Genomic DNA, 18,360 nt, shown 5'->3' with positions numbered 1-18,360 from the left:
AGCAGGACCTACTCTCCTCGGCTGTGATGCACATTCCGGGCTCCTTGAATGCAGTGGTGGATGGTCGTGGTGGATGGTCTTCCAGTGTACAGAGCAGGACCTACTCTCTTCGGCTGTGATGCACATTCAGGTCTCATTGAATGCAGTGGCGGATGGTCTTCCAGTGTGCAGATCAGGACCCACTTTCCACGGCTTTGATGCACATGCAGGGCTCAATGAATGCAAAGGCAGACGGTCTTCCAGTGTACAGAGCAGGACCTACTCTCTTTGGCTGTGATGCACATTCAGGGATCATTGACCGGAGGATGGTCTTCCAGTGTGCAGAGCAGGACTTACACTCTTCGGCTGTGATGCTCCTTCAGGGTTCATTGAATGCATTGGCCGATGGTCTTCCAGTGTGCAGAGCAGGACCCACTCTCCTCGGCTGTGATGCACATTCAGGGCTCATTGAATGCAGTGGTGGTTGGTTTTCTATTGTGCAGAGCAGGACCCACTCCCCTCGGCTATGATGCACATTTAGGGCTCATTGAATGCAGTGGTGGATGGTCCTCCAGTGTGCAGAGCAGGACCCACTCTCCAAGGCTGTGATGCACATTCAGGGCTCATTGAATGCAGTGGTGGGTGGTCTTCCAGTGTACAGAGCAGGACCTACTCTCTTCGGCTGTGATGCACCTCCAGGGGTCATTGAATGCAGTGGCAGATGGTCTTCCAATGTGCAGAGCAGGACCTACTGTCCTCGGCTGTGATGCATCTTCAGGGTTTATTGAATGCGGTGGTGGATGGTCTTCCAGTGGGCAGAGCAGGACCTACTCTCCTCGGCTTTGATGCACATTCCGGGCTCATTGAATGCAGTGGTGGATGGTCTTCCAGTGTGCAGAGCAGGACCTACTCTCTTCTGCTGTGATGCACATTCAGGGATCATTGAGCGGAGGATGGTCTTCCAGTGTGCAGAGCAGGACCTACTCTCCTTGGCTGTGATGTACATTCCGGGCTCATTATATGCAGTGGTGGATGGTCTTCCAGTGTGCAGAGCAGGACCTACTCTCTTCTGCTGTGATGCACATTCAGGGATCATTGAATGCATTGGTCGATGGTCTTCCAGTGTGCAGAGCAGGACCCACTCTCCTCGGCTGCGATGCACATTCAGGGCTCATTGAATGCAGTGGTGGATGGTCTTCCAGTGTGCAGAGCAGGACCCACTCTCCTCGGCTGTGACACACATTCAGGGCTCATTGAATGCAGTGGTGGATGGTCCTCCAGTGTGCAGAGCAGGACCTACTCTCTTCGGCTGTGATGCACCTTCAGGGTTCATTGAATGCATTGGCCGATGGTCTTCCAGTGTGCAGAGCAGGACCCACTCTCCTCGGCTGTGATGCACATTCAGGGCTCATTGAATGCAGTGATGGATGGTCTTCCAGTGTGCAGAGCAGGACCCACTCTCCTCGGCTGTGACACACATTCAGGGCTCATTGAATGCAGTGGCGGATGGTCCTCCAGTGTGCAGAGCAGGACCCACTCTCCAAAGCTTTGATACACATTCAGGGCGCATTGAATGCAGTGATGGGTGGTCTTCCAGTGTACAGAGCAGGACCTACTCTCTTCAGCTGTGATGCACCTCCAGGGGTCATTGAATGCAGTGGCAGATGGTCTTCCAGTGGGCAGAGCAGGACCTACTCTCTTCGGCTGTGATGCACATTCAGGTCTCATTGAATGCAGTGGCAAATAGTCTTCCAGTGTGCAGAGCAGGACCCACTCTCCACGGCTTTGATGCACATTCAGGGCTCATTGAATGCAAAGGCGGATGGTCTTCCAGTGTGCAGAGCAGGACCGACTCTCCTTGGCTGTGATGCACATTCAAGGATCATTGACCGGAGGATGGTCTTCCAGTGTGCAGAGCAGGACCTACTCTCTACGGCTGTGATGCACCTCTGGGGCTCATTGAATGCAGTGGCAGATGGTCTTCCAGTGTGCAGAGCAGGACCTACTATCCTCGGCTGTGATGCATCTTCAGGGTTTAGTGAATGCGGTGGTGGATGGTCTTCCAGTGGGCAGAGCAGGACCTACTCTCCTCAGCTGTGATGCACATTCTGGGCTCACTGAATGCAGTGGTGGATGGTCTTGCAGTGTACAGAGCAGGACCTACTCTTTTCGGCTGTGATGCACATTCAGGTCTCATTGAATGCAAAGGCGGATGGTCTTCCAGTGTGCAGAGCAGGACCTACTCTCCTTGGCTGTGATGCACATTCAGGGATCATTGACCGGAGGATGGTCTTCCAGTGTGCAGAGCAGGACCTTCTCTCCTTGGCTGTGATGCATCTTCAGGGCTCATTGAATGCAGTGGCGGATGGTCTTCCAGTTTGCAGAGCTGGGCCTACTCTTTTCGGCTGTGATGCGCATTCTGGGATCATTGAGTGGAGGATGGTCTTCCAGTGTGCAGAGAAGGACCTAATCTCCTCAGCTGTGATACACCTTCACGGCTCATTGAATGCAGTGGCGGATGGTCTTCCAGTGTGCAGAGCAGGACTTAGATTCTTCGGCTGTGATGCACCTTCAGGGTTGATTGAATGCATTGGCCGATGGTCTTCCAGTGTGCAGAGCAGGACCCACTCTCCTCGGCTGTGACGCATAGTCAGGGCTCATTGAATGCAGTGGTGGATGGTCTTCCAGTGTACAGAGCAGGACCTACTCTCTTCGGCTGTGATGCACCTCTAGGGCTCATTGAATGCAGTGGCAGATGGTCTTCCAGTGTGTAGAGCAGGACCTACTGTCCTCAGCTCTGATGCATCTTCAGGGTTTATTGAGTGCAATGGTGGATGGTCTTCCAGTGGGCAGAGCAGGACCTACTCTCCTCGGCTGTGATGCACATTCTGGGCTCCTTGAATGCAGTGGTGGATGGTCTTCCAGTGTACAGAGCAGGACCTACTCTCTTCGGCTGTGATGCACATTCAGGTCTCATTGAATGCACTGGCGGATGGTCTTCCAGTGTGCAGAGCAGGACCCACTCTCCACGGCTTTGATGCACATTCAAGGCTCATTGAATGCAAAGGCAGATGGTCTTCCGGTGTGCAGAGCAGGACCTACTCTCCTTGGCTGTGATGCACATTCAGGGATCATTGACAGGAGGATGGTCTTCCAGTGTGCAGAGCAGGAATAACTCTCTTCGACTGTGATGCACCTTCAGGGCTCATTGAATGCAGTGGCGGATGGTCTTCCAGTTTGCAGAGCTGGACCTGCTCTTTTCGGCTGTAATGCACATTCTGGGATCATTGAATGCATTGGCCGATGGTCTTCCAGTGTGCAGAGCAGGACCCACTCTCCACGGCTTTGATGCACATGCAGGGCTCATTGAATGCAAAGGCAGACGGTCCTCCAGTGTGCAGAGCAGGACCTACTCTCCTTGGCTGTGATGCACATTCAGGGATCATTGAATGCAGTGGCGGATAGTCTTCCAGTTTGCAGAGCAGGACTTACACTCTTCGGCTGTGATGCACCTTCAGGGTTCATTGAATGCATTGGCCGATGGTCTTCCAGTGTGCAGAGCAGGACCCACTCTCCTCGGCTGTGATGCACATTCCGGGCTCATTGAATGCAGTGGTGGTTGGTTTTCTAGTGTGCAGAGCAGGACCCACTCTCCTCGGCTGTGACGCACATTCAGGGCTCATTGAATGCAGTGGTGGATGGTCCTCCAGCGTGCAGAGCAGGACCCACTCTCCAAAGCTTTGATACACATTCAGGGCTCTTTGAATGCAGTGATGGGTGGTCTTCCAGTGTACAGAGCAGGACCTACTCTCTTTGGCTGTGATGCACCTCCACGGGTCATTGAATGCAGTGGCAGATGGTCTTCCAGTGTGCAGAGCTGGACCTACTGTCCTCGGATGTGATTCATCTTGAGGGTTTATTGAATGCGGTGGTGGATGGTCTTCCAGTGGGCAGAGCAGGACCTACTCTCCTCGGCTGTGATGCACATTCAGGTCTCATTGAATGCAAAGGCGGATTGTCTTCCAGTGTGCAGAGCAGGACCTACTCTCCTTGGCTGTGATGCACATTCAGGGATCATTGACCGGAGGATGGTCTTCCAGTGTGCAGAGCAGGACCTTCTCTCCTTGGCTGTGATGCATCTTCAGGGCTCATTGAATGCAGTGGCGGATGGTCTTCCAGTTTGCAGAGCTGGGCCTACTCTTTTCGGCTGTGATGCGCATTCTGGGATCATTGAGTGGAGGATGGTCTTCCAGTGTGCAGAGAAGGACCTAATCTCCTCGGCTGTGATACACCTTCACGGCTCATTGAATGCAGTGGCGGATGGTCTTCCAGTGTGCAGAGCAGGACTTAGATTCTTCGGCTGTGATGCACCTTCAGGGTTGATTGAATGCATTGGCCGATGGTCTTCCAGTGTGCAGAGCAGGACCCACTCTCCTCGGCTGTGACGCATAGTCAGGGCTCATTGAATGCAGTGGTGGATGGTCTTCCAGTGTACAGAGCAGGACCTACTCTCTTCGGCTGTGATGCACCTCTAGGGCTCATTGAATGCAGTGGCAGATGGTCTTCCAGTGTGTAGAGCAGGACCTACTGTCCTCAGCTCTGATGCATCTTCAGGGTTTATTGAGTGCAATGGTGGATGGTCTTCCAGTGGGCAGAGCAGGACCTACTCTCCTCGGCTGTGATGCACATTCTGGGCTCCTTGAATGCAGTGGTGGATGGTCTTCCAGTGTACAGAGCAGGACCTACTCTCTTCGGCTGTGATGCACATTCAGGTCTCATTGAATGCACTGGCGGATGGTCTTCCAGTGTGCAGAGCAGGACCCACTCTCCACGGCTTTGATGCACATTCAAGGCTCATTGAATGCAAAGGCAGATGGTCTTCCGGTGTGCAGAGCAGGACCTACTCTCCTTGGCTGTGATGCACATTCAGGGATCATTGACAGGAGGATGGTCTTCCAGTGTGCAGAGCAGGAATAACTCTCTTCGACTGTGATGCACCTTCAGGGCTCATTGAATGCAGTGGCGGATGGTCTTCCAGTTTGCAGAGCTGGACCTGCTCTTTTCGGCTGTGATGCACATTCTGGGATCATTGAATGCATTGGCCGATGGTCTTCCAGTGTGCAGAGCAGGACCCACTCTCCACGGCTTTGATGCACATGCAGGGCTCATTGAATGCAAAGGCAGACGGTCCTCCAGTGTGCAGAGCAGGACCTACTCTCCTTGGCTGTGATGCACATTCAGGGATCATTGAATGCAGTGGCGGATAGTCTTCCAGTTTGCAGAGCAGGACTTACACTCTTCGGCTGTGATGCACCTTCAGGGTTCATTGAATGCATTGGCCGATGGTCTTCCAGTGTGCAGAGCAGGACCCACTCTCCTCGGCTGTGATGCACATTCCGGGCTCATTGAATGCAGTGGTGGTTGGTTTTCTAGTGTGCAGAGCAGGACCCACTCTCCTCGGCTGTGACGCACATTCAGGGCTCATTGAATGCAGTGGTGGATGGTCCTCCAGCGTGCAGAGCAGGACCCACTCTCCAAAGCTTTGATACACATTCAGGGCTCTTTGAATGCAGTGATGGGTGGTCTTCCAGTGTACAGAGCAGGACCTACTCTCTTTGGCTGTGATGCACCTCCACGGGTCATTGAATGCAGTGGCAGATGGTCTTCCAGTGTGCAGAGCTGGACCTACTGTCCTCGGATGTGATTCATCTTGAGGGTTTATTGAATGCGGTGGTGGATGGTCTTCCAGTGGGCAGAGCAGGACCTACTCTCCTCGGCTGTGATGCACATTCAGGTCTCATTGAATGCAAAGGCGGATGGTCTTCCAGTGTGCAGAGCAGGACCTACTCTCCTTGGCTGTGGTGCACATTCAGGGATCATTGACCGGAGGATGGTCTTCCAGTGTGCAGAGCAGGACCTTCTCTCCTTGGCTGTGATGCATCTTCAGGGCTCATTGAATGCAGTGGCGGATGGTCTTCCAGTTTGCAGAGCTGGGCCTACTCTTTTCGGCTGTGATGCGCATTCTGGGATCATTGAGTGGAGGATGGTCTTCCAGTGTGCAGAGAAGGACCTAATCTCCTCGGCTGTGATACACCTTCACGGCTCATTGAATGCAGTGGCGGATGGTCTTCCAGTGTGCAGAGCAGGACTTAGATTCTTCGGCTGTGATGCACCTTCAGGGTTGATTGAATGCATTGGCCGATGGTCTTCCAGTGTGCAGAGCAGGACCCACTCTCCTCGGCTGTGACGCATAGTCAGGGCTCATTGAATGCAGTGGTGGATGGTCTTCCAGTGTACAGAGCAGGACCTACTCTCTTCGGCTGTGATGCACCTCTAGGGCTCATTGAATGCAGTGGCAGATGGTCTTCCAGTGTGTAGAGCAGGACCTACTGTCCTCAGCTCTGATGCATCTTCAGGGTTTATTGAGTGCAATGGTGGATGGTCTTCTAGTGGGCAGAGCAGGACCTACTCTCCTCGGCTGTGATGCACATTCTGGGCTCCTTGAATGCAGTGGTGGATGGTCTTCCAGTGTACAGAGCAGGACCTACTCTCTTCGGCTGTGATGCACATTCAGGTCTCATTGAATGCACTGGCGGATGGTCTTCCAGTGTGCAGAGCAGGACCCACTCTCCACGGCTTTGATGCACATTCAAGGCTCATTGAATGCAAAGGCAGATGGTCTTCCGGTGTGCAGAGCAGGACCTACTCTCCTTGGCTGTGATGCACATTCAGGGATCATTGACAGGAGGATGGTCTTCCAGTGTGCAGAGCAGGAATAACTCTCTTCGACTGTGATGCACCTTCAGGGCTCATTGAATGCAGTGGCGGATGGTCTTCCAGTTTGCAGAGCTGGACCTGCTCTTTTCGGCTGTGATGCACATTCTGGGATCATTGAATGCATTGGCCGATGGTCTTCCAGTGTGCAGAGCAGGACCCACTCTCCACGGCTTTGATGCACATGCAGGGCTCATTGAATGCAAAGGCAGACGGTCCTCCAGTGTGCAGAGCAGGACCTACTCTCCTTGGCTGTGATGCACATTCAGGGATCATTGAATGCAGTGGCGGATAGTCTTCCAGTTTGCAGAGCAGGACTTACACTCTTCGGCTGTGATGCACCTTCAGGGTTCATTGAATGCATTGGCCGATGGTCTTCCAGTGTGCAGAGCAGGACCCACTCTCCTCGGCTGTGATGCACATTCCGGGCTCATTGAATGCAGTGGTGGTTGGTTTTCTAGTGTGCAGAGCAGGACCCACTCTCCTCGGCTGTGACGCACATTCAGGGCTCATTGAATGCAGTGGTGGATGGTCCTCCAGCGTGCAGAGCAGGACCCACTCTCCAAAGCTTTGATACACATTCAGGGCTCTTTGAATGCAGTGATGGGTGGTCTTCCAGTGTACAGAGCAGGACCTACTCTCTTTGGCTGTGATGCACCTCCACGGGTCATTGAATGCAGTGGCAGATGGTCTTCCAGTGTGCAGAGCTGGACCTACTGTCCTCGGATGTGATTCATCTTCAGGGTTTATTGAATGCGGTGGTGGATGGTCTTCCAGTGGGCAGAGCAGGACCTACTCTCCTCGGCTGTGATGCACATTCTGGGCTCATTGAATGCAGTGGTGGATGGTCTTCCAGTGTGCAGAGCAGGACCTACTCTCTTCTGCTGTGATGCACATTCAGGTCTCATTGAATGCAGTGGCGGTTGGTCTTCCAGTGTGCAGAGCAGGACCCACTCTCCACGGCTTTGATGCACATTCAGGGCTCATTGAATGCAAAGGTGATGGTCTTCCAGTGTGCAGAGCAGGACCTACTCTCTTTGGCTGTAATGCACATTCAGGGCTCATTGAATGCAGTGGCGGATGGACTTCCAGTTTGCAGAGCTGCACCTACTCTTTTCGGCTGTGATGCACATTCTGGGATCATTGAGTGGAGGATGGTCTTCCAGTGTGCAGAGCAGGAACTACTCTCCTCGGCTGTGCTGCACCTTCATGGCTCGTTGAATGCAGTGGCGGATGGTCTTCCAGTGTTCAGAGCAGGACTTACACTCTTCGGCTGTGATGCACCTTCAGGGTTCATTGAATGCATTGGGCGATGGTCTTCCAGTGTGCAGAGCAGGACCCACTCTCCTCGGCTATGAGCACATTCAGGGCTCATTGAATGCAGTGGTGGATGGTCTTCCAGTGTGCAGAGCAGGACCCACTCTCCTCGGCTGTGACGCACATTCGGGGCTCATTGAATGCAGTGGTGGATGGTCTTCCAGTGAACAGAGCAGGACCCACTCTCCATGGCTGTGATGCACATTCAGGGCTCATTGAATGCAGTGGTGGATGGTCTTCCAGTGTGCAGAGCAGGACCTACTCTCCTCGGCTGTGATGCACTTTCACAGCGCATTGAATGCAGTCACATATGGTCTTCCAGTGTGCAGAGCTGGACCTACTCCCCATGGCTGGGATGCATGCATATTCAGGGCTCATTGAATGCAGTGGCGGATGGTCTTCCAGTGTGCAGAGCTGGACATATTCTATTTGGCTATGATGCACATTCAGGTCTCATTGAATGCAGTGGCAGATGTTCTTCCAGTGTGCAGAGCAGGACCCACTCTCCACGGCTTTAATGCACCTTCAGGGCTCATTGAATGCAGTGGTGGCTGGTCTTCCAATTTGCACAGCAGAACCCACTCTCCATGGCTTTGATGCACCTTCAGGGCTCATTGAATGCAAAGGTGGATGGTCTTCCAATGTGCAGAGCAGGACCCACTCTCCTCGGCTGTGATGCACATTCAGGGTTCATTGAATGCAGTGGTGGCTGGTCTTCCAGTGTGCAGAGCAGGCCCCACTCTCCATGGCTGTTATGCACATTCAGGACTCATTGAATGCAGTGGTGGATGGTCTTCCAGTGTGCAGAGCAGGACCCACTCTCCTCGGCTGTGATGCACATTCAGGGCTCATTGAATGCAGTGGCGGATGGTCTTCCAGTGTGCAGAGCAGGACCCACTCTCCTCGGCTGTGATGCACATTCAGGGCTCATTGAATGCAGTGGCGGATGGTCTTCCAGTGTGCAGAGCAAGACCCACTCTCCAAGGCTGTGATGCACATTCATGCCTCATTGAATGCAGTGGCGGATGGTCTTCCAGTGTGCAGAGCAGGACCCACTCCCCTTGGCTATGATGCACATTCAGGGCTCATTGAATGCAGTGGTGGATGGTCTTCCAGTGTGCTGAGCAAGACCCACTCTCCAAGGCTGTGATGCACATTCATGCCTCATTGAATGTAGTGGTGGATGGTCTTCCAGTGTACAGAGCAGGACCCACTCTCCATGGCTATGATGCACATTCAGGGCTCATTGAATGCAGTGGTGGATGGTCTTCCAGTGTGCAGACCAGGACCTACTCTCCTCGGCTGTGGTGCACTTTCACAGCACATTGAATGCAGTGGCAGATGGTCTTCCAGTGTGCAGAGCTGGACATACTCTCCATGGCTGTGATGCATGCATATTCAGGGCTCATTGAATGCAGTGGTGGATGGTCTTCCAGTGTGCAGAGCAGGACCCACTCTCCTCGGCTGTGACGCACATTCAGGGCTCGTTGAATGCAGTGTTGGATGGTCCTCCAGTGTGCAGAGCAGGACCCACTCTCCAAAGCTGTGATGCACATTCAGGGCTCATTGAATGCAGTGATGGGTGGTCTTCCAGTGTACAGAGCAGGACCTACTCTCTTCGGCAGTGATGTACCTGCAGGTGTCATTGAATGCAGTGGCAGATGGTCTTCCAGTGTGCAGAGCAGGACCTACTGTCCTAGGATGTGATGCATCTTCAGGGTTTATTGAATGCGGTGGTGGATGGTCTTCCAGTGGGCAGAGCAGGACCTAATCTCCTCGGCTGTGATGCAAATTCAGGGCTCTTTGAATGCAAAGGCGGATGGTCTTCCAGTGTGCAGAGCAGGAACCACTCTCCTCGGCTGTGACGCACATTCAGGGCTCATTGAATGCAGTAATAGATGGTCTTCCAGTGTACAGAGCAGGACCCACTCTCCATGGCTATGATGCACATTCAGGGATCATTGAATGCAGTGGTGGATGGTCTTCCAGTGTGCAGAGCAGGACCTACTCTCCTCAGCTGTGATGCACTTTCACAGCGCATTGAATGCAGTGGCAGATGGTCTTCCAGTGTGCAGAGCTGGACCTACTCCCCATGGCTGGGATGCATGCATATTCAGGGCTCATTGAATGCAGTGGCGGATGGTCTTCCAGTGTGCAGAGCTGGACATATTCTATTTGGCTATGATGCACATTCAGGTCTCATTGAATGCAGTGGCAGATGTTCTTCCAGTGTGCAGAGCAGGACCCACTCTCCACGGCTTTGATGCACCTTCAGGGCTCATTGAATGCAGTGGGGGCTGATCTTCCAATTTGCACAGCAGAACCCACTCTCCATGGCTTTGATGCACCTTCAGGGCTCATTGAATGCATAGGTGGATGGTCTTCCAATGTGCAGAGCAGGACCCACTCTCCTCGGCTGTGATGCACATTCAGGGTTCATTGAATGCAGTGGTGGCTGGTCTTCCAGTGTGCAGAGCAGGCCCCACTCTCCATGGCTGTTATGCACATTCAGGACTCATTGAATGCAGTGGTGGATGGTCTTCCAGTGTGCAGAGCAGGACCCACTCTCCTCGGCTGTGATGCACATTCAGGGCTCATTGAATGCAGTGGCGGATGGTCTTCCAGTATGCAGAGCAGGACCCACTCTCCTCGGCTGTGATGCACATTCAGGGCTCATTGAATGCAGTGGCGGATGGTCTTCCAGTGTGCAGAGCAAGACCCACTCTCCAAGGCTGTGATGCACATTCATGCCTCATTGAATGCAGTGGCGGATGGTCTTCCAGTGTGCAGAGCAGGACCCACTCCCCTTGGCTATGATGCACATTCAGGGCTCATTGAATGCAGTGGTGGATGGTCTTCCAGTGTGCTGAGCAAGACCCACTCTCCAAGGCTGTGATGCACATTCATGCCTCATTGAATGTAGTGGTGGATGGTCTTCCAGTGTACAGAGCAGGACCCACTCTCCATGGCTATGATGCACATTCAGGGCTCATTGAATGCAGTGGTGGATGGTCTTCCAGTGTGCAGACCAGGACCTACTCTCCTCGGCTGTGGTGCACTTTCACAGCACATTGAATGCAGTGGCAGATGGTCTTCCAGTGTGCAGAGCTGGACCTACTCTCCATGGCTGTGATGCATGCATATTCAGGGCTCATTGAATGCAAAGGTGGATGGTCTTCCAGTGTGCAGAACAGGACCCACTCTCCATGGCTGTTATGCACATTCAGGACTCATTGAATGCAGTGGTGGATGGTCTTCCAGTGTGCAGAGCTGGACATATTCTCTTCGGCTATAATACACATTCAGGGCCCTTTGAATGCAGTGGTGGCTGGTCTTCCAGTGTGCAGAGCAGGACCCACTCTCCTCGGCTGTGATGCACATTCAGGGCTCATTGAATGCAGTGGTGGATGGTCTTCCAGTGTGCAGAGCAGGACCCACTCTCCTCGGCTGTGACGCACATTCAGGGCTCGTTGAATGCAGTGTTGGATGGTCCTCCAGTGTGCAGAGCAGGACCCACTCTCCAAAGCTGTGATGCACATTCCGGGCTCATTGAATGCAGTGATGGGTGGTCTTCCAGTGTACAGAGCATGACCTACTCTCTTCGGCAGTGATGTACCTCCAGGTGTCATTGAATGCAGTGGCAGATGGTCTTCCAGTGTGCAGAGCAGGACCTACTGTCCTAGGATGTGATGCATCTTCGGGGTTTATTGAATGCGGTGGTGGATGGTCTTCCAGTGGGCAGAGCAGGACCTAATCTCCTCGGCTGTGATGCACATTCAGGGCTCTTTGAATGCAAAGGCGGATGGTCTTCCAGTGTGCAGAGCAGGACCCACTCTCCTCGGCTGTGACGCACATTCAGGGCTCATTGAATGCAGTAATAGATGGTCTTCCAGTGTACAGAGCAGGACCCACTCTCCATGGCTATGATGCACATTCAGGGATCATTGAATGCAGTGGTGGATGGTCTTCCAGTGTGCAGAGCAGGACCTACTCTCCTCAGCTGTGATGCACTTTCACAGCGCATTGAATGCAGTGGCAGATGGTCTTCCAGTGTGCAGAGCTGGACCTACTCTCCATGGCTGTGATGCATGCATATTCAGGGCTCATTGAATGCAAAGGTGGATGGTCTTCCAGTGTGCAGAGCAGGACCCACTCTCCTCTGCTGTGATGCACATTCAGGGTTCATTGAATGCAGTGGTGGCTGGTCTTCCAGTGTGCAGAGCAGGCCCCACTCTCCATTGCTGTTATGCACATTCAGGACTCATTGAATGCAGTGGTGGATGGTCTTCCAGTGTGCAGATATGGACATATTATCTTCGGCTATGATGCACATTCAGGGCCCTTTGAATACAGTGGTGGCTGGTCTTCCAGTGTGCAGAGCAGGACCTACTCTCTTCTGCTGTGATGCACATTCAGGTCTCATTGAATGCAGCGGCAGATGGTCTTCCAGTGTGCAGAGCAGGACCCACTCTCCACGGCTATAATGCACATTCAGGTCTCATTGAATGCAGTGGCAGATGTTCTTCCAGTGTGCAGAGCAGGACCCACTCTCCATGGCTTTGATGCACCTTCAGGGCTCATTGAATGCAGTGGTGGCTGGTCTTCGAATGTGCAGAGCAGGACCCACTCTCCACGGCTTTGATGCACATTCAGGGCACATTGAATGAAGTGGTGGACGGTCCTCCAGTGTGCAGAGCAGGACCCACTGTCCAAAGCTGTGATGCACATTCAGGGCTCATTGAATGCAGTGATGGGTGGTCTTCCAGTGTACAGAGCAGGACCTACTCTCTTCGGCTGTGATGTACCTCCAGGTGTCATTGAATGCAGTGGCAGATGGTCTTCCAGTGTGCAGAGCAGGACCCACTCTCCTCGGCTGTGACGCACATTCAGGGCTCATTGAATGCAGTGGTGGATGGTCTTCCAGTGTGCAGAGCAAGACCCACTCTCCAAGGCTGTGAATCACATTCAGGCCTCATTGAATGCAGTAATAGATGGTCTTCCAGTGTACAGAGCAGGACCCACTCTCTATGGCTATGATGCACATTCAGGGCTCATTGAATGCAGTGGTGGATGGTCTTCCAGTGTGCAGAGCAGGACCTACTCTCCTCGGCTGTGATGCACTTTCACAGCGTTTTGAATGCAGTGGCAGATGGTCTTCCAGTGTGCAGAGCTGGACCTACTCTCCATGGCTGTGATGCATGCATATTCAGGGCTCATTGAATGCAAAGGTGGATGGTCTTCCAGTGTGCAGAGCAGGACCCACTCTCCTCTGCTGTGATGCACATTCAGGGTTCATTGAATGCAGTGGTGGCTGGTCTTCCAGTGTGCAGAGCAGGCCCCACTCTCCATTGCTGTTATGCACATTCAGGACACATTGAATGCAGTGGTGGATGGTCTTCCAGTGTGCAGAGCAGGACCTACTCTCTTCTGCTGTGATGCACATTCAGGTCTCATTGAATGAAGTGGCGGATGGTCTTCCAGTGTGCAGAGCAGGACCCACTCTCCACGGCTTTGATGCACCTCCAGGGCTCATTGAATGCAGTGGTGGCTGGTCTTCCAATGTGCAGAGCAGGATCCACTCTCCACGGCTTTGATGCACCTTCAGGGCTCATTGAATGCAAAGGTGGATGGTCTTTCAGTGTGCAGAGCAGGCCCCACTCTCCATTGCTGTGATGCACATTCAGGGTTCATTGAATGCAGTGGTGGCTGGTCTTCCAGTGTGCAGAGCAGGCCCCACTCTCCATGGCTGTTATGCACATTCAGGACTCATTGAATGCAGTGGTGGATGGTCTTCCGGTGTGCAGAGGAGGACCCACTCTCCTCGGCTGTGATGCACATTCAGGGCTCATTGAATGCAAAGGCGGAGGGTCTTCCAGTGTGCAGAGCAGGACCCACTCTCCTCGGCTGTGACGCACATTCAGGGCTCATTGAATGCAGTGGTGGATGGTCTTCCAGTGTGCAGAGCAGGACCCACTCTCCATGGCTTTGATGCACCTTCAGGGCTCATTGAATGCAGTGGTGGCTGGTCTTCGAATGTGCAGAGCAGGACCCACTCTCCACGGCTTTGATGCACATTCAGGGCACATTGAATGAAGTGGTGGACGGTCCTCCAGTGTGCAGAGCAGGACCCACTGTCCAAAGCTGTGATGCACATTCAGGGCTCATTGAATGCAGTGATGGGTGGTCTTCCAGTGTACAGAGCAGGACCTACTCTCTTCGGCTGTGATGTACCTCCAGGTGTCATTGAATGCAGTGGCAGATGGTCTTCCAGTGTGCAGAGCAGGACCCACTCTCCTCGGCTGTGACGCACATTCAGGGCTCATTGAATGCAGTGGTGGATGGTCTTCCAGTGTGCAGAGCAAGACCCACTCTCCAAGGCTGTGAATCACATTCAGGCCTCATTGAATGCAGTAATAGATGGTCTTCCAGTGTACAGAGCAGGACCCACTCTCCATGGCTATGATGCACATTCAGGGCTCATTGAATGCAGTGGTGGATGGTCTTCCAGTGTGCAGAGCAGGACCTACTCTCCTCGGCTGTGATGCACTTTCACAGCGTTTTGAATGCAGTGGCAGATGGTCTTCCAGTGTGCAGAGCTGGACCTACTCTCCATGGCTGTGATGCATGCATATTCAGGGCTCATTGAATGCAAAGGTGGATGGTCTTCCAGTGTGCAGAGCAGGACCCACTCTCCTCTGCTGTGATGCACATTCAGGGTTCATTGAATGCAGTGGTGGCTGGTCTTCCAGTGTGCAGAGCAGGCCCCACTCTCCATTGCTGTTATGCACATTCAGGACACATTGAATGCAGTGGTGGATGGTCTTCCAGTGTGCAGAGCAGGACCTACTCTCTTCTGCTGTGATGCACATTCAGGTCTCATTGAATGAAGTGGCGGATGGTCTTCCAGTGTGCAGAGCAGGACCCACTCTCCACGGCTTTGATGCACCTTCAGGGCTCATTGAATGCAGTGGTGGCTGGTCTTCCAATGTGCAGAGCAGGACCCACTCTCCACGGCTTTGATGCACCTTCAGGGCTCATTGAATGCAAAGGTGGATGGTCTTTCAGTGTGCAGAGCAGGCCCCACTCTCCATTGCTGTGATGCACATTCAGGGTTCATTGAATGCAGTGGTGGCTGGTCTTCCAGTGTGCAGAGCAGGCCCCACTCTCCATGGCTGTTATGCACATTCAGGACTCATTGAATGCAGTGGTGGATGGTCTTCCGGTGTGCAGAGGAGGACCCACTCTCCTCGGCTGTGATGCACATTCAGGGCTCATTGAATGCAAAGGCGGAGGGTCTTCCAGTGTGCAGAGCAGGACCCACTCTCCTCGGCTGTGACGCACATTCAGGGCTCATTGAATGCAGTGGTGGATGGTCTTCCAGTGTGCAGAGCAAGACCCACTCTCCAAGGCTGTGATGCACATTCATGCCTCATTGAATGCAGTGGCGGATGGTCTTCCAGTGTGCAGAGCAGGACCCACTCCCCTTGGCTATGATGCACATTCAGGGCTCATTGAATGCAGTGGTGGATGGTCTTCCAGTGTGCTGAGCAAGACCCACTCTCCAAGGCTGTGATGCACATTCATGCCTCATTGAATGTAGTGGTGGATGGTCTTCCAGTGTACAGAGCAGGACCCACTCTCCATGGCTATGATGCACATTCAGGGCTCATTGAATGCAGTGATGGATGGTCTTCCAGTGTGCAGACCAGGACCTACTCTCCTCGGCTGTGGTGCACTTTCACAGCACATTGAATGCAGTGGCAGATGGTCTTCCAGTGTGCAGAGCTGGACCTACTCTCCATGGCTGTGATGCATGCATATTCAGGGCTCATTGAATGCAAAGGTGGATGGTCTTCCAGTGTGCAGAACAGGACCCACTCTCCATGGCTGTTATGCACATTCAGGACTCATTGAATGCAGTGGTGGATGGTCTTCCAGTGTGCAGAGCTGGACATATTCTCTTCGGCTATAATACACATTCAGGGCCCTTTGAATGCAGTGGTGGCTGGTCTTCCAGTGTGCAGAGCAGGACCCACTCTCCTCGGCTGTGATGCACATTCAGGGCTCATTGAATGCAGTGGTGGATGGTCTTCCAGTGTGCAGAGCAGGACCCACTCTCCTCGGCTGTGATGCACATTCAGGGCTCGTTGAATGCAGTGTTGGATGGTCCTCCAGTGTGCAGAGCAGGACCCACTCTCCAAAGCTGTGATGCACATTCCGGGCTCATTGAATGCAGTGATGGGTGGTCTTCCAGTGTACAGAGCATGACCTACTCTCTTCGGCAGTGATGTACCTCCAGGTGTCATTGAATGCAGTGGCAGATGGTCTTCCAGTGTGCAGAGCAGGACCTACTGTCCTAGGATGTGATGCATCTTCGGGGTTTATTGAATGCGGTGGTGGATGGTCTTCCAGTGGGCAGAGCAGGACCTAATCTCCTCGGCTGTGATGCACATTCAGGGCTCTTTGAATGCAAAGGCGGATGGTCTTCCAGTGTGCAGAGCAGGACCCACTCTCCTCGGCTGTGACGCACATTCAGGGCTCATTGAATGCAGTAATAGATGGTCTTCCAGTGTACAGAGCAGGACCCACTCTCCATGGCTATGAAGCACATTCAGGGATCATTGAATGCAGTGGTGGATGGTCTTCCAGTGTGCAGAGCAGGACCTACTCTCCTCAGCTGTGATGCACTTTCACAGCGCATTGAATGCAGTGGCAGATGGTCTTCCAGTGTGCAGAGCTGGACCTACTCTCCATGGCTGTGATGCATGCATATTCAGGGCTCATTGAATGCAAAGGTGGATGGTCTTCCAGTGTGCAGAGCAGGACCCACTCTCCTCTGCTGTGATGCACATTCAGGGTTCATTGAATGCAGTGGTGGCTGGTCTTCCAGTGTGCAGAGCAGGCCCCACTCTCCATTGCTGTTATGCACATTCAGGACTCATTGAATGCAGTGGTGGATGGTCTTCCAGTGTGCAGATATGGACATATTCTCTTCGGCTATGATGCACATTCAGGGCCCTTTGAATACAGTGGTGGCTGGTCTTCCAGTGTGCAGAGCAGGACCTACTCTCTTCTGCTGTGATGCACATTCAGGTCTCATTGAATGCAGCGGCAGATGGTCTTCCAGTGTGCAGAGCAGGACCCACTCTCCACGGCTATAATGCACATTCAGGTCTCATTGAATGCAGTGGCAGATGTTCTTCCAGTGTGCAGAGCAGGACCCACTCTCCATGGCTTTGATGCACCTTCAGGGCTCATTGAATGCAGTGGTGGCTGGTCTTCGAATGTGCAGAGCAGGACCCACTCTCCACGGCTTTGATGCACATTCAGGGCACATTGAATGAAGTGGTGGACGGTCCTCCAGTGTGCAGAGCAGGACCCACTGTCCAAAGCTGTGATGCACATTCAGGGCTCATTGAATGCAGTGATGGGTGGTCTTCCAGTGTACAGAGCAGGACCTACTCTCTTCGGCTGTGATGTACCTCCAGGTGTCATTGAATGCAGTGGCAGATGGTCTTCCAGTGTGCAGAGCAGGACCCACTCTCCTCGGCTGTGACGCACATTCAGGGCTCATTGAATGCAGTGGTGGATGGTCTTCCAGTGTGCAGAGCAAGACCCACTCTCCAAGGCTGTGAATCACATTCAGGCCTCATTGAATGCAGTAATAGATGGTCTTCCAGTGTACAGAGCAGGACCCACTCTCCATGGCTATGATGCACATTCAGGGCTCATTGAATGCAGTGGTGGATGGTCTTCCAGTGTGCAGAGCAGGACCTACTCTCCTCGGCTGTGATGCACTTTCACAGCGTTTTGAATGCAGTGGCAGATGGTCTTCCAGTGTGCAGAGCTGGACCTACTCTCCATGGCTGTGATGCATGCATATTCAGGGCTCATTGAATGCAAAGGTGGATGGTCTTCCAGTGTGCAGAGCAGGACCCACTCTCCTCTGCTGTGATGCACATTCAGGGTTCATTGAATGCAGTGGTGGCTGGTCTTCCAGTGTGCAGAGCAGGCCCCACTCTCCATTGCTGTTATGCACATTCAGGACACATTGAATGCAGTGGTGGATGGTCTTCCAGTGTGCAGAGCAGGACCTACTCTCTTCTGCTGTGATGCACATTCAGGTCTCATTGAATGAAGTGGCGGATGGTCTTCCAGTGTGCAGAGCAGGACCCACTCTCCACGGCTTTGATGCACCTTCAGGGCTCATTGAATGCAGTGGTGGCTGGTCTTCCAATGTGCAGAGCAGGACCCACTCTCCACGGCTTTGATGCACCTTCAGGGCTCATT

The sequence above is a fragment of the Ambystoma mexicanum genome, chromosome 9 (assembly GCF_040938575.1).
Source record: "Ambystoma mexicanum isolate Mex_15411 chromosome 9, UKY_AmexF1_1, whole genome shotgun sequence".
Taxonomy (NCBI): Eukaryota; Metazoa; Chordata; class Amphibia; order Caudata; family Ambystomatidae; genus Ambystoma; species Ambystoma mexicanum.
The sequence above is the reverse complement of the archived record's forward strand: the minus strand, read 5'-3'. Positions refer to the sequence as shown.